Source organism: Mauremys mutica, chromosome 12 (genome assembly GCF_020497125.1).
Source record: "Mauremys mutica isolate MM-2020 ecotype Southern chromosome 12, ASM2049712v1, whole genome shotgun sequence".
NCBI classification, from domain to species: Eukaryota; Metazoa; Chordata; order Testudines; family Geoemydidae; genus Mauremys; species Mauremys mutica.
In genome coordinates this window covers 64,504,389-64,521,009 of record NC_059083.1, presented here as the reverse complement: position 1 = coordinate 64,521,009, position 16,621 = coordinate 64,504,389, and the positions used below count along the sequence as shown (strand labels likewise).

Here is a 16,621-nt window from a genome sequence, read left to right as displayed (position 1 = left end):
CAGGTCAGCCTGATTGACAGGGTGGGCAGGCTAATCAAGAAGACAGAAGGCCAGGGTGGGTCCCGTCCTCCTTGTGAGCTGGAATTGCCTGGGTCAGACAGAGTGGGGCCAAGCTAAGGAGAAAGCAGGGGCTCAAAGCCGAGCTGGAGAGCAGAGCCATGCCAGATCCAGAGGGGCCAGAGCTGCAGCAACAGAGCCAGAGAGACAGCCCAGGGAGCGCAGATCCTGTGCTGGAAACAGAGCTGCAGCCATAGAGCCAGAGGCACAGCCCAGGGAGAGCAGATCCTGTGCTGGGAGCAGAGCTGCAGCCATAGAGCCAGGTGTGGTGAGCAACTGGGGCCAGCCAAGGGGGGGGGACCTTGGGTAAAGGGCCCAGTGCAGAAAGACACCCCCAGCCAAGGGTCTTTGCAGGCCAGGCTGGGAGGGGGTTCTTAACCCGATGGGGGGCTGATGCTGGGAAGAAGGGTCCCACCACACAAAGCCCGGAGGTGTGTGGCCACCACCATTGCAAGTGTCCAACCCACAGCATCCCTGCAGCACAGCCAGGGCCTGAGACAGAGGCCTGGGACCTACAAGGAACAGACTGTAAACTGCCCTGACATTCCAGAGACACTGTTTGTGATGTTCCCTGCCACAGAGCAGGGTGATGTGTTTTCCTGTAACCTTTCCCATTTTTCCTTATTCTTTTTTAAAATTAATTGTTAAACAAACAACTTGTATTTGCTTTAAACTGTATGGAATAATCAGTGCAGAGAGGGTACCCCAGAGTGGGGACACCCTAGCCCCTGTCCTAGGTGACCACAGCAGGGTTGGGGGCCCAGCCTTGTTGGAGTTACGAAAACTCTGCCAAACAGGAAAGTGGAAGGGGAGTCCTCAAGGGCAGGGAGGCCTCTGGGTAAAGGAAGTGGGAGCGAGGACTCAGATCCTTTCGCTAGCCCACTTCACCAGGGTAGCGCAGAAGCCAGGAAAGTTCCCCACAATAGCGGGACCATTCCCCCGCTTACACATAGCAAGGTGACAGCTGAAGGCCTGGGAGCCCCTGAGCAGACCACGGATGGGGCAGATGTCCAGTTAACTCCAGAATTGTAACACTGATGTCAGGTAATGCGAGAATCTTGACTTTAAAATAAAAATAAAATAAAAATCTACCCCACCTGGTTGCAGAATAAAGCTCAAACACGAACCCAAAGGCTCAAACCAAAAGGGAAATAAAAAGAACCCTAAACTTATCATTTGGCTTAAAAATCATGATTATTTTAATGGTTGGGGTTTGCAGTGTCCTAAAGTTTGATAATAAAGATGTTATTACATTGAGATTTAAATGCCACCACACCGAAGTATCTGCAAACATTTAAGAAAATTCACTCAGGCTATTAACTGAAAGGATTTAATTTCTGGATTCTTCAAAAAGTTTCTCAAAAACTTCTTCCTTTCATGACAGTGAAGTCCCCTTAAATTGCACTGTATTACTAACTCCACAGAAGCAGCAATGTGTAAAGCAAAGAGACTCTAAAAGGACAGCTGACACTGCACATAATTTCTTGGCAATGAAGAGACTGTTGACATGCCAGTGGCTTTAAGCACTTAACTAACTAGCAGGCTCTCTCTCTACTACAGCTTGCAAATCCAAAATACTCTACCTACCTGAAACTTTGTTTGCAACATTCTACATCAAATCAACTTTCTATAGATACACTATGCAATATATATATATGAGAGGGATAAGGTGCATCATTGTAAGAATGTGTGTTCAGACTCAGAATAGCATTTGCATGATCCACCATATAACTTCTGTAGTCAGAGCAATGGACCTCAATCTTCTAGGACAAAGTCTCTGATGGTACCATCCAAGACCTCCCTTCCTTGCCTCCCTCCTATTCAGTTATGAATGCTCAAACCCAGGGGTAGGCAAACTGATTTTCAGTGGCACTCACACTGCCTGGGTCCTGGCCACTGGTCCAGGGGACTCTGCATTTTAATTTAATTTTAAATGAAGCTTCTTAAACATTTTAAAAACCTTATTTACTTTACATAGAACTTCCAACCAGATTCACTGAAGCATCCTCTAGCAAAGCGAGGACTCACCGGTGTGGCGCCTCCTGCTGGTCATCTTAGGAATTAGCTCTCCAGCATACGGAGCGCCTTCTCCTGGCCGGTATCTCACCTGTCGCTGGCCCCTGTGTCCCTCCTGGACTCTGGTGCCACTCTACCTCAGGGTTCTGCCCCAGCAGTGCCCCACAATCTGGGTTTCCCCTTCCAGGGGAACTCCCAACCCTCTATCCCTACCTTGCCTCAATGGCTACTGCCAGTCCTCATCTAGCCCCCGCTCACTGGGGCAGACTGCAGTCTGTAAACCACTCATCACTTGCCTGTGTAGCCTCAGTACCTCTGTAGGCCTTGCTCAGGGCCTGCAGCCCGGGGAGTTGCCAGGCTGGAGCTCCTCTTGCCTTTCTCCAGCACTACTCTAGTCAGGTCCCCTTCTCTCCCAGGCAGCCAGGTCCTTCTCTCTCTACAGCTAGAGAGAGACTGCCTCAGCCCCTGGCTCACAGCCCTTTTATAGGGCCATTGTGGCTTGATTGGGGCGTGGCCCCAGCTGTGGCTGCTTCCCTAGTCAGCCTAGCCTTTTCTCTCTGGAGCGGGGTAACTGCCCCGCTACACACACCCCTCCTCAAAATCCCCACCCCTGGGGGTAGCGGGGACTCTTGGCCTGTGCTCCCCGAGGCTGCCCCTCCAGGCCTGCCCGCTTCATCTCTGAAGCCTCCTAGGCTCTGGCCATCTCCAGCATGTGGGCCTCTGCCTTTCAGTGGGCCCTCTCTGCAGCCTCAAGCTGCACCCTCAGGTCCATATCTCCCAGACCCTCCAGCTCCGGGTCTGGGTCCATTTGGGGTCCTGTACCACAACCACCTGGGTCCCGGCCTCTTGCTGGGCCCACTTGGTCTCAGTTTCTTTATTTGTGACGGGTTCAGCGACAGTCTGGGTCCAAACTTCCTGCTGGGTCCCTTCCATCTTCGTCACTGCTTCTGCCACCTCCCAGGGGTGGCCCAACGGCTGGTCAGCCATTATCTCTGCCACCTCCACCCTGCTCTTGAGGGGGCAGTGTCTCTTAATGTGGCCTGGTTTCTGGCAGCCCAGCAGGCTCTCCACCTCCTTGCTGCCTTGGGCCTTCTCCCCTCCTTTCTGGGCCTAGCCCTCCCTAGGCTGCCCCTGGGTCATGTTCCCTGGGCCTGGGCAATCCCTCCAAAGGTGCCCTCATTGCCCACAGGCCCAACATGTCCACAGCCGCCTGGATTCCCTCACCCAGCAGACTTAGGGACTTGTCCCTGTCCCTGCTGGGCTAAGGCACCCTGCCCCCACCCCAATAGGAACAATCTCTTTTAAAATGTCCGTGCCTTGTACAGGCATAACACGCCCTACTTTCCCTGCCCGGCCTCTGGGTCCTGGCACTGGGCTTTCCATTCTGCTCTCGGCGACTTCTCCGAAACTCCCTCCGGAGGAGCTTTACCAGGGCTCACTGCTCCTCCACCAGCTGGCCCAACTGTTCATGGAGGGCCCACTGCATCTCCCATAGTCTTTGTAGGTTGTCAGCAATGACTAACCAGTGTGGTGCCTCCTGCTGGTCGTCTTAGGAATTAGCTCTCCAGCATACAGAGCGCGTCCTCCTGGCCAGTGTGTGCTTCTGCAATCAGCCTAGCCTTTTCTCTCTGGAGTGGGGTAACTGCCCCGCCACACACCCACATTGGCTCTGAGTGGAGATGAATCTTGAAAGCCCCCAGCAAAGCCTTGTGGCTCCCAGCCAGATTCCTACCACTAAGGAAAATACATGGATAAAACGCTGTTTTTTCCCTGGATGGGAGGATGAGTGTGAAGACAGCTCCCCCTTCAATGGAAGATGATGCAGAGTGTGCCCTCCTCTGAAAACTTCCTTATGAGTAAAACCCTTTGGAAGGAGGTGCTTGTTTACAGCTCTTAGTAATGGCTGCCAGCCAGTTTATTGCTAGTCAGACTAATACAGCTATTCTCACGCTGAGGTGGAGGTCAATTGGAGACGTCTAGAAGAAGAAAAAAAAAGTAGAACCAATGCCATCAAAGTCCTTCACCCTCCATCTGCAGATTGATCACCTTTGTATTTTGAGGGTGAAAGACTGTTTTGAATTATGATGTAATTGGAATAACAGAGACTTGGTGGGATGACTCACATGATTGGAGTACTGTCATGGATGGATATAAACTGTTCAGGAAGGATAGGCAGGGCAGAAAAGGTGGGGGAGTTGCGTTGTATGTAAGAGAGCAGTATGACTGCTCAGAGCTCCAGTATGAAACTGCAGAAAAACCTGAGAGTCTCTGGATTAAATTTAGAAGTATGAACAACAAGGGTAATGTCGTGGTGGGAGTCTGCTACAGACCACCAGACCAGGGGGATGAGGTGGACGAGGCTTTCTTCCAGCAACTAACAGAAGTTGCTAGATCACAGGCCCTGGTTCTCATGGGTGACTTTAATCACCCCGATATCTGCTGGGAGAGCAATACAGCAGTGCACAGACAATCCAGGAAGTTTCTGGAAAGTGTAGGGGACAATTTCCTGGTGCAAGTGCTGGAGGAACCAACTAGGGGAAAAGCTCTTCTTGACCTGCTGCTCACAAACAGGGAAGAAATAGTAGAGGAAGCAATAGTGGATGGGAACCTGGGAGGCAGTGGCCATGAGATGGTCAAGTTCAGGATCCTGACACAAGGAAGAAAGGAGAGCAGTAGAACAGAGACCCTGGACTTCAGAAAAGCAGACTTCGACTCCCTCAGGGAACTGATGGGCAAGGTCCCCTGGGAGAATAACATGACGGGGAAAGGAGTCGAGGAAAGCTGGCTGTATTTTAAAGAATCCTTATTGAGGTTGCAGGAACAAACCATCCCGATGTGTAGGAAGAAAAGTAAATATGGCAGGCGACCAGCTTGGCTTAACAGTGAAATCCTTGCTCGTCTTAAACACAAAAAAACAGCTTACAAGAAGTGGAAGATTGGACAAATAACCAGGGAGGAGTATAAAAGTATTGCTCAGGCATGCAGGAGTGAAATTAGGAAGGCCAAATCACACTTGGAGTTGCAGCTAGCCGGAGATGTTAGGAGTAACAAGAAGGGTTTCTTCAGGTATGTTAGCAACAAGAAGAAAGTCAAGGAAAGTGTGGGCCCCTTGCTGAATAAGGGAGGGAACCTAGTGACAGAGGATGTGGAGAAAGCTAGTGTACTCAATGCTTTTTTTGCCTCTGTCTTCACAGACAAGGTCAGCTCCCAGACAGCTGCACTCTGCAGCACGGTATGGGGAGGAGGTGACCAGCTCTCTGTGGAGAAAGAAGTAGTTCGGGACTATTTAGAAAAGTTGGACGAGCACAAGTCCATGGGGCCGGATGCGCTGCATCCGAGGGTGCTAAAGGAGTTGGCCGATGAGATTGCAGAGCCATTGGCCATTATCTTTGAAAAATCATGGTGATCGGGGGAGGTCCCGGATGACTGGAAAAAAGCTAATGTAGTGCCCATCTTTAAAAAAGGGAAGAAGAAAGATCCAGGGAACTACAGGCCAGTCAGTCTCACCTCAGTCCCTGGAAAAATCATGGAACAGGTCCTCAAGGAATCAATTCTGAACCACTTAAAGGAGGGGGAAGTGATCAGGAACAGTCAGCATGGATTCACCAAGGGCAAGTCATGCCTGACTAACCTAATTGCCTTCTATGATGAGATAACCAGCTCTGTGGATGAGGGGAAAGCAGTGGATGTACTATTTCTGGACTTTAGCAAAGCTTTTGATACAGTCTCCCACAGTATTCTTGCCAGCAAGTTAAAGAAGTATGGGCTGGATGAATGGATGGTAAGGTGGATAGAAAACTGGCTAGATGGTCGGGCTCAACGGGTAGTGATCAATGGTTCCATGTCTAGTTGGCAGCCGGTATCAAGTGGAGTGCCCCAAGGGTCGGTGCTGGGGCTGGTTTTGTTCAATATCTTCATTAACGATCTGGAGGATGGTGTGGACTGCACCCTTAGTAAGTTTGCAGATGACACTAAACTGGGAGGAGTGGTTGATACGCTGGAGGGTAGGGATAGGATACAGAGGGACCTAGACAAATTAGAGCATTGGGCCAAAAGAAATATGATGAGGTTCAACAAGGACAAGTGCAGAGTACTGCACTTAGGACGGAAGAATCCCATGCACTGCTACAGACTAGGGACCGAATGGCTGGGCAGCAGTTCTGCAGAAAAGGACCTAGGGTTACGGTGGACGAAAAGCTGAATATGAGTCAACAGTGTGCCCTTGTTGCCAAGAAGGCTAATGGCATTTTGGGTTGTATAAGTAGGGGCATTTCCAGCAGATCGAGGGACGTGATCATTCCCCTCTATTCAGCACTGGTGAGGCCTCATTTGGAGTACTGTGTCCAGTTTTTGGTCCCCACACTACAAGAAGGATGTGGATAAATTGGAGAGAGTCCAGCGGAGGGCAACAAAAATGATTAGGGGGCTGGAGCACATGACTTATGAGGAGAGGCTGAGGGAACTGAGATTGTTTAGCCTGCAGAAGAGAAGAATGAGGGGGGATTTGATAGCTGCTTTCAACTACCTGAAAGGGGGTTCCAAAGAGGATGGATCTAGACTGTTCTCAGTGGTAGAAGATGACAGAACAAGGAGTAATGGTCTCAAGTTGCAGAGGGGGAGGTTTAGGTTGGACATTAGGAAAAACTTTTTCACTAGTAGGGTGGTGAATAACTGGAATGGGTTACCTAGGGAGGTGGTGGAATCTCCTTCCTTAGAGGTTTTTAAGGTCAGGCTTGACAAAGCCCTGGCTGGGATGATTTAGTTGGGTTTGGTCCTGCTTTGAGCAGGGGGTTGGACTAGATGACCTCCTGAGGTCCATTCCAACCCTGAGATTCTATGATTCTATGAACTTCCAAGAGAAAAGATCAAAATGGATCCTGCAATTGACAAGAGACTGGGGCTGATCTCAAACTACTCCAATCTTCTGATCTTGGACGTCTGAAATACAAAGGCAGATCAGTCCACACTAAGCCATGCCCCTGACCAAGAGAGGGTGGCTTGTTTATTTTAGACTTCTTCTGATCATCTTTTAAACTGGAGAGTGCGTGTGTCTAAATAAATCGGGACACGCGTGTGAAGGGAAAGCCCATGTGCACCATTTATGTACATTCACAATATATTGGGTGTTTTTTGCTTTAAACTCCAACTTCTCCGAGAACAAAAATCTTAAGATAAATGCTGTGAAATGAAAGAACTGCCACAGCAAGTTAATTTGAAAACATGACAACCTTGACAGCATCCCTATAGCAAAGCAGAGTCATGTCAGCTCAACAGTTACCCATTGTTACAAAATTTCTGAATGAAATAGAATTCAACCCTCTTGAGGATGGTAACATTGAAACAGGTAGAGGAAACAATCTGGAAAGAGAAATAGTAAAATACTCCACTACTGTTCTTAATTGAATGTTTCACCAAAGTGCTCCAAATGAATGTGCCTCATCCAATCTGTGTCTGGGCTGCTGAGAAGGAGCAGCTCTGTGAGGAATCTACTTGAATAAAAATAGAACCACTTGAAGAAGAACTATGCAAAACATCTCTTCAAGAGAACTATGACTTCAGATAGAGCTCCCATGACTTCAGGAAGAGAAACAACATGAAACCCCTTAAAGGGTAATATTAAATACATCACTCAAGTTTCAAACTGCATATGGGCTAGTAATAAGCGTATTTCCTGGAGTACATAAATGGAACTGGTTCTGTACTTTGCATGTAGTATACAGTATATATAATATAGCTGCAGTAGGCTAGTCAAATAACTTTATGCTATAATCCTATATAGATCTTGTAGGCTAAGTGATGTTCTCTCAGGTACTGGTACTCTATGCAGATTTTCACCTGGTGGGGGTTGGCTGACTTCAATGAATCATAGAATCTCAGGGTTGGAAGGGACCTCAGGAGGTCATCTAGTCCAACCCCCAATGGAACTATGCCAATTTACACCTGCTGATGATCTAGCCCTGGCTTTCTTGGTTTGATTTAATCATTACTGTTGTAACTCTGGGTTTTATTCCCTTTCAGATCAACGGCCAATCCTTCTCTGAATCCTGCTGAGAGCAGTTAATGAGACCAGCTCCTTACCGGAAATGTTTTTGAAAGCATGGCTTTTTAAACTTTCCTTTTTTATTTTTGGTGCATAAAAGTCTTTTGAAAAACAGCCTTGCAGGCTACCTTGTAAGGCTCAGTTTGCTATTTGGTTTATATAAAAGGCTAGTTGAGGGATTTTTAATCACTTCAATTGAGATACTACCCTGGATTCCTTTTTAATCAATACAAAGAGAACAATTTGGACTTGCTCTTTTCAGGCTCTCTTGATGGTTTTTATAGTGCTTCTGCCTCTGTGGCACCTAAGCATTGATCAGAATCCCTTGGATGCTGGATTTTGGAGGTGGTGGTTAGCACCCTGCTCCTACAATTGTCTAGATCCAGCTGTGTCCCTGCCAAAGCTTTTCAATGCATGAAGGCAGCATGAAGTCTCTGGCTCTCCTGTGCTTGCTTCGTTACTGTCTTGCTGCTACTTGGCCAGGAAGCTGCACAGAGTTTGCCTGAGGGGCTTCGCTGTAATAAGCAAAGAGTGGCCAAAGCTCTGCAAATTGATTTGAACTTCCTCTAAACTGACTGAGTCATTCACTAAACACCTTACTTAGACCCTTCAGGCAAAGGGATCCTGTATCTTGCTCTGTCTCTGGACCAATAGCAAATCTCACCTTCCTCCTCACCTGCCGTTGACACCATTTCAGACATTAGCACTAACTGCTGATCTGTGAAGCCGAACAGGGTATGAACAGGAACTGAAAGGTTTAGACCTTACAGCACTATGGAGTAGTACATGTCCTATGTAAATGGCACTGATGGTGGTACTCATATTCTTCTATTTCCCTGGCCCCCAAAGCACCACAAGCCTCCTTCAACAGCTAATTTTTCCTCTTTTGACACCCCATCAGCTTCCAACCTCCCTTGAAACCTTCCTCCTGCCTCCTCACAAGAGATACAACTTTTTGTCAGCTTCCTAACAATCCTGCATCCCCCTTTATCTGCCCCTCCTGTACAAAAGGCCCAACACAACGCCCTTTCCTTCTTCCTCAGAAACATCCCCCCTCATTTCTCCACTATCACATAATTCAGTTTTCTATATGACTGCAGATCTGTGGAGAACCTGGCAATCACACTTCCACCTGCTAGACATGTTCCCAAGGTCAACAGATTAGAGCCCCCTAGCAAAGCCATCTGATAAAACCTAAATTTCCCCTCTCTGTGTGTTCCCTATGTAGTGACCAGCCAGTTTAAAAGCATGAGCATTGCTTTGTTTCCCAAATGGAATGTGTAGTTGTAATTCTTGTGTCAATATACCGCCTGCTCACAAGGAGGGAGCAGACAAACTGGCAGAGCCTGGCCCCATGTATAAACACTGAGTGCACTGCTTACAGTAACTAGCTAATGAAAAGATTAAGATCTAGCAAGTCCCCTGTAAGGAGGGTGGGGGAGACATCCTATTCTGCACTTGTCCAGGATGGGTCCATAATCTGACAGAAGTGCACTAGGAGGCTTCCCTCTCTAGCAATCTTGGAAGTATGAAGCCTACCCCCGACCCCAAATGTTAAAAGGATTAGTCTAGATCAGGGATGTCCAACCTGCGGCTCTTCATAAGTTAATATGCAGCTCCTTGCATAAGCACTGACTCCATGGCTGGAGCTATAGATGCTAACTTTCCAATGTGCTGGGAAGTGCTCAGCGCTCAACACCCTGCTCTGCCCCAGGCCCTGCCCCCACTCCATCCCTTCACCCAAGCCTGCCAGGCCCTCGCTCTCCCCCGCCCTACACACCAGAGCCTCCTGCACACTGCGTCACAGCTGACCGCAGCAGGCGGGAGGAGGGAGAGGGATGCGCTGATTGGTGGGGCTGCTGGTGGGCAGGAGGTGCTGCAGGTTGGAGTGGGGGGAGTTGAGGGGGGGGCTGCTGACATAACAGTGTGGCTCTTTGGCAATGTACATTGGTAAATTTTGGCTCCTTCTCAGGCTCAGGTTAGCCGCCCCTTGTCTAGATGAAGGACTAAGTTAGCCACCAAGTTGAGGGGGCCCTCAAGTTAGATACCAAAATAAATCAGGCCACTGTTTTGGGGTTTTTTTAGGAGAGATACTGAGGACCCACAATTTCCATGGAAGTTACTTGCCACTTATTTGGATGCCTAAATAAGGTGCCTAACCTAACGTTGGAAATGTTGGCCTAATTGCCCTTTTTCATTTAAGACCAACTTCAGTTTTGCTTTGTTTTAAGTACTGAAGTCTCACACTCGAACATTTAACTTTTTCTGCCTCTCAGAATCACTGCTTTCCCTGGACATCACCTCAGAACAATTCTCATTTGTATTGGCAAGTGTCAGCCCAATGGGTTTGGAAGAGGCATAGGCTGAGGTAGGATAAGATTAGGGGAGCTTGTGGTCCCTCCCCACTCTTCTCTCTGTCCATAGAAAATAACATTGCTGCCTCTATGGCAGTAGCTTGGTGAAGCTCATGTTACATGAGCCAGGCCTGCTAGAACTTGTACTGTATTTCAGAAACCCATAACCCCACAAAGAAAGCTACATGAGCAAAGTTAGCTTAGATTTATACACCCAAAAAGGGTATCTACCTCGTGTGCTAAGATCCTGACATAACTGAAAAATACTCCAGAGCTCAATGCACCGTACTCTTAACTAGCAACCCCGGGACAGTACAAACCTTAAGCATTCCTCCCAATTCTGTCCCACTTTCAAATCCCTGGGAAAGAAAGATGTGCTTTGCACTATGCCCTTAAGGACATCAGACTTGGGCTAATTTGGACTGGCAGCCGCTTCATAGGTCTGCTCAACAAGACTTCAGCATTAGCAGCCTACTGATTTCAAGTGTGACGCTGGGAGGGAGGCAAGACTCCATACGCAGGTGAGTCCAAGGCCAGATGACTCTTCCCACTTGCCCACAACTGCAGCTGACGCGCGTTCCCCGACTTCTGAGAGTGAGGTTGGAGGAAATAAGGCTCAGTGACCCTGTTCAGAAGTTGGTCCACATGGAGAAACTACTGGCAAAGGGAATAGAGCACAAAGTCAAAAAGCAACTCGAGGTCTGAGCCAAGTCCCCCTCTGGCATCTTTGCATCTGCCTTTGCTCAGGCCCCTGCAAATCGCAAGGCTGGCCTGACTCAAGGAAAAAATTAGCTTAGAACTGTGTGTCATTAAGTTACCTCCCAGCAGGATTCAGACATGGGAAATGCTTTTTGATTATAGCCCCTCTGTGCGTGCTTAATGGTAAGAAGTGTCTAATTCAGAAAAGGTTAGCAGAGGAAGAAGTTTTAATTGCTGATTTTGAGGCCTAGATAAATATCCCAGCAAAGGCTCCGAAACATGTTTAACTTGCCTTCAAAGTGATAATGTCTGCAGTACACAGGGATTCATTGGATCACAAACCATCTGCAGGAGCCAAAATGCATTTAGAAAACAAAGCTGAGAGGCCCCAAGTTCCAGTTCTTGACATAAAAATATCCAGTTCAAGGGCAGCATTTAGCTACAAGGAAGGTATTAGACTGTGAAGCTCTTGGCACTAATAAATGTAATACCTCTGGGTGCATTCATCACAGATTGAGCAGCACATGCTTATAAGAAGGTTGTAGGGTCTTCAGTATGATGCAGGTGAGGGACTGAGGAGCAATTCCCATACAATGTTACCCTATGGCTTCGGCAGAGGCATGGCAAGTGGGGAGCTTGAGGCTTCCTGTCTGTAGATAGACTCTTCTGCCATTCAGACAGGCTACATGGGCAGTTAGGAAGGGAAGAGAACTGGGGAGAGGGCCAGAGCTCAGGTTATTGTGGGGGCACGAGCAAGTAGATAAAGGTGTTTGGGACAAGTACCTCCATGAAGAACACTGAGGACTAGGACCCATGAAATTATTTATCCATCGTGTTCTAAGACTGTAAAATGTTATACTAAGGAACAAGATTATTCTTCTAGACTTTCTTCTATCACACCAAAAATATCAACCAAACCCTCAATCAAAAAATGTTTATCCTGTGAGCACCTAAAAGGGTTTAGTGAGGCAGTCAGCATGTATATAGTACATGCTCGTGTTTCACTCTTGTAGTCTGTTTTTAGACTCTCCCCCCTAGGAGCTTAAAACCTAAGACAACACAACAGAGATATAAGATGCAGCAGCAGATCCAGAGGTGAGTTTAATTTAAAAATAAAACAGCAAAAACTAAAAGAGACACACCAGCATTTTCCCCAGGTAGCTTAGCATTGAGCTTGGCACGTTCACTGTAACACGTTAAAGTGCTCCCCTACCACACCTATTTGAGTGTGGGATGGATAGATTAGATAGATGATAGTGAGTTGTGGGTCTTGTGGAAGAAGTTTTGTGAAAGGATTTGAAAGAAGAGAACCTAGCTGCCGGGGATACAGCTATTTCTGATTAGTTGCATTAGTTTTCTCTTTTACTAACAGTAAAGCTGATGACAAAAATGGACTTGTAGAGTTAAACGATGACATGGAACCTTGAGACTGGGTGAGTTTCCTTTCGTTGCTTTCTGCCTAGTAATTTATTACTCTTGCTCGCATTATTGGTTGCTGTCATCTCTCTCTAATAGGCAGTAGACAAGATTCTCTGTTATAATTCTTTTCTGGGAGTCAGGCATCCCAGGGAATTTTTCTTCTTATTGCTCCACTGAAAAGTAAGCAGAAATCCAAGAAATTTACAGTTGGCAGTTATGCTCTAGATTTTTGATGGATCTGACTGTAATATACAAAGCAACTGAAACAGACTAGAAATACTCTGAATACAGTAACTTTGTTTCATCTCCTTTGAATTGAGAACTGGAGGGACTTCACTAAACAAACTGAAAGGTGATCTACTTTCATTGCAGTGTCTGTAAATGCTGGATCTTTTGCGGAATGCTGTTTAACTTTTCATACTCTTACTCAGTGATTCATATCTAGAGCAATAATACACAACGAGGACTCTGAGGATGTGCCACCTTCTGAGGAATGATTGTCTTGGGAAACAAATAGGAGCTAAAAAATTACTCATCTGCTGGTAAGGAAGAAGGTGCAGCAATGAGATGCTAAATGGCAATTTTAGGGCTTCTGTTGTTTGTCCCCCCCCACACACACCCCATTTAAAGGGCCAGCGGTCAAAGGATTATGCTGGGAAAGGCTCCTATGAGGGTGTGAATCGACACTGGAGAGTCTGGAGACAGAGAGAGAGGGAGAGGTGTAAAGTCATCACCATACCATCCCAGCACCTAGGGCAACTGGTTAAAATAACTTTAAACATAACTACATACAAAACCTAGATGAACATGTGACAGGGCCAAATCATGCCTCTCCAACTTCTTTGCATGTGCAATAAGAGAACAGAAAAAGGCAAACCAGATGCTTCCTGCATTTAATAATTTCCACCATCACATCCAACACCATTATTTTTCCTTTTGGTCTAGTAACAGAATATCTCTGTCACAAAGGCATGCTGTGATTTGGGGCACAGGCTCGTACTACACTGATACCAAAGGGTCCTCTGCTTGAAATGCAGAGTGTGAAGCCTATTTCATTCAGAAGTGCATTAGTAACACCTAACTGTGAAGCTATGCCCAGAGAGCCCAGAAAGTTGTGAACATGACCATAATTTGTTTCGACTCCGTATTTGATGCCCATAAATTACAGTGAAAAGATGTAATATAATGTAATGGCAGGTAAAAATTATCTCCCCTTTATCACTATTTCCATGACAAAACAGGAAATAACAGGCCAGTGAAAGATGGAAGTAAATTTAGGTCTGAAACAAAGGATGTGTGTTGAGGAACGGTCAATACTCGTAATGGAAGGAAAATAATGAGGTAGCTGGAAAACTGAAGGAAGCTAGCTAAAAAGCACACCATGGTGAAGAATGAAAAACCTTGTTAAAATAAAAAAGTGGAGCAACACTCAGTAATCTTTCCCTCAACTAGTATAAAGCCCTTTCAAAGAGGATTAATGGGTTACACTGGCTGAGTGGGTTCAGACAATATCACTAGTATATTAAAAACGCAAACTTTTTTGAGTATGATTGGGAAAATAAGCGGTGCGCAAGGAGATTGCAATGATTGAACAGTTCAATAATTGTTACAAAGGATGGAGTGAGAGAGAGTCCTGTGGAGGAAGAGCACAGCTTGATGTCCTTAGATGCTGGAGACTGGAGAAGGAAATGCAGTAATTGCATAGTTAGATGAGAACTCTCTTTTTAAAGGTAGGTGCAAAGCCAACTAAGACCTCACAATGTCACAGGATCAGAATAAAATCTATAACAATAAACTAGATAACTTTTTAAAAAACTGTCCCTCCCTCCAGTTCAGTTTCACAGACCATGGACATTTAGTAAATTAATGGTACTACCTTAAAATGGGAATTAATTTCACAAGTAGGCACCATCACTCACTACTAGCCCCAGTTAGTTTTGGGGATTCCATATTAAAAGGATCAATCCTGATCGCACTGAAGTCAATGGAAGCCATATTGGACCCTAAATTACAAACGTAGGGGCATATATGACCTTCACTCTGCCCACGGAATGTCCAGTGGTGTCAATAAGAGTTATGGTGATGAATCAAGATGCTAGTTAAGGTCTTCGATGTGTCAGAAAGCTGCTTATGTGGTCTCAATCAGCTGTGCAAGAGTCAAAGTCTTATTTGTCATAATGTTCCTACATTTTCATTATGAATGTGTGTAAATTTAAGGACTTGATCCTGCAAACATTTTCAGTGCGAGTGGTCCCACAGTGGGACTGAGACTTATTTCTGTATGAAAGTTATACAAAATTATCATAAAACATTTCAGTTAATGTATATTCATACTGTGTATACAAATATGTAAGATGTAGGTTGTAATATGTGCTGCTGGACTAATGTTTGCGGGGGTGTCATAATTTAGGCACTTTTTGGAGGAACAAGCAAACGACTAGTGGAGATTCAGTAAGCAGGATTTAATTAAGAGACATTTAGGAGTATAGGTAGGGCCCTACCAAATTCACGGCCATGAAAAATGCATCACGGACCATGAAATCTGGTCTCTTGGGTGCTTTCACCCTATACTATACAGATTTCATGGGGGAGACCAGCATTTCTCAAATTGGGGGTCCTGACCCAAAAGGGAGTTGGAAGGGGGTTGGAAGGTTATTTTAGGGGGCTCACCCTTATTTTTGCGCTGCCTTCAGAGCTGGGCGGCCACAGAGCGGCAGCTGTTGGCTGGGTGCCCAGCTCTGAAGGCAGCGCCTACCAGCAGCAACACAGAAGGGGGCAATATCATACCATGCCACCCTTACTTCTGCGCTGCTGCCTTCAGAGCTGGGTGGCCAGAGAGTGGCGGCTGATGACTGAGGGGCCAACGCTGCAGGCTGCAGCACAGAAGTAAGGGTGGCAATACCATACCATGCCATCCTTCTGTGCTGCTGCTGGTGGTGGCAGCGCTGCCTTCAGAGCTGGGATCCCAGCCAGCAGCCGCTGCTCTCCAGCTGCGCAGCTCTGAAGGCAGCACCGCCGCCAGAGGCAGCACAGAAATAAGGGTTGCAGTACCGCAACATCCCTTTCTATAGCCTTCTGACCAACTCTCAACTCCTTTTTGGGTCAGGACCTCCACAATTATAACACCATGAAATTTTAGATTTAAATAGCTGAAATCATGAAATTTATGATTTTTAAAATCCTATGACTGTGAAACTGACCAAAATGGACCATGAATTTGGTAGGGCCCTAAGTATAGGCTAGGGAAAAGAAACTGATCTTGTTCTCTTCCTTTGGCCAGTCCTGGAACCTTAAAGACAGACCTCTAGCATGACCACATGGAAGGTGGCCAGCTGTGATGGACACAAGTGAGTGTGCCCATGCACTAACATCACATGGGGGTAGGCACTTCAGGACTGAACGGCTGTCAGTTAATAGGGAGCTGGTCGCACAAAGAATCTTACAGTTCTGGGTATCTTGTTACAGGTTTAACACCAAGTAGAAAGACAGGGAAATTAGTTGTCAGCTCAGTAGGACAGTTTAGGAAATGGAAGATAAGGCATTTTATAAGTGTTCATAGATATTTGGCAGGAGCATATAGGCACTTACCTGGAGCTCCCATACCAATTCATGATGTGAATCAATTAGCTGGATTTCCTCCCTGTTGTCATTATTTTCACATAATTAGCTTCAGCAAGCACAGATGAGTCTGTCTCGGAATCAGGCTACGATGAGCAGCAGCTGTCAGATGTATCTGTGGTTCATAGAGCAAATCACTCATCTCTCTGGATGAAAGCAGTAAATACACATTATATTAAATGGTCATTTTGTTTAGAAAATGTAATGGCAATTATTTGCTCTAGAGCTTTCTAAAGAAGTTTTGACAGCTGAGTATAAATAAATGTAATTTGGATGCACTCACAATTATATCTCTGACACCTGAGTGTTTGAATACCGGACAAACCTTAGTAATGCCTCAGTTAGATCCTAATTTCCAGCAACCATTTCCACTGCTATTCCCAGAGTCTGCGAGAGGAAAGGAAGAATGGGAATGCTG

General features: G+C 46.3%; 1 protein-coding gene across 1 annotated transcript in view; it reads left to right on the top strand.

Moving 5' to 3' along the window:
• LOC123346243 (urotensin-2 receptor-like) overlaps positions 1-9,808 on the top strand; it is a 32,503-nt gene extending 22,695 nt beyond the window's left edge. The window contains exon 2 of the mRNA XM_044983528.1: positions 8,092-9,808. The gene's annotated coding sequence lies outside the window, so the exon portion shown is untranslated. The remainder of the gene's footprint in view (positions 1-8,091) is intronic.
• Positions 9,809-16,621: the final 6,813 nt, after the last annotated feature.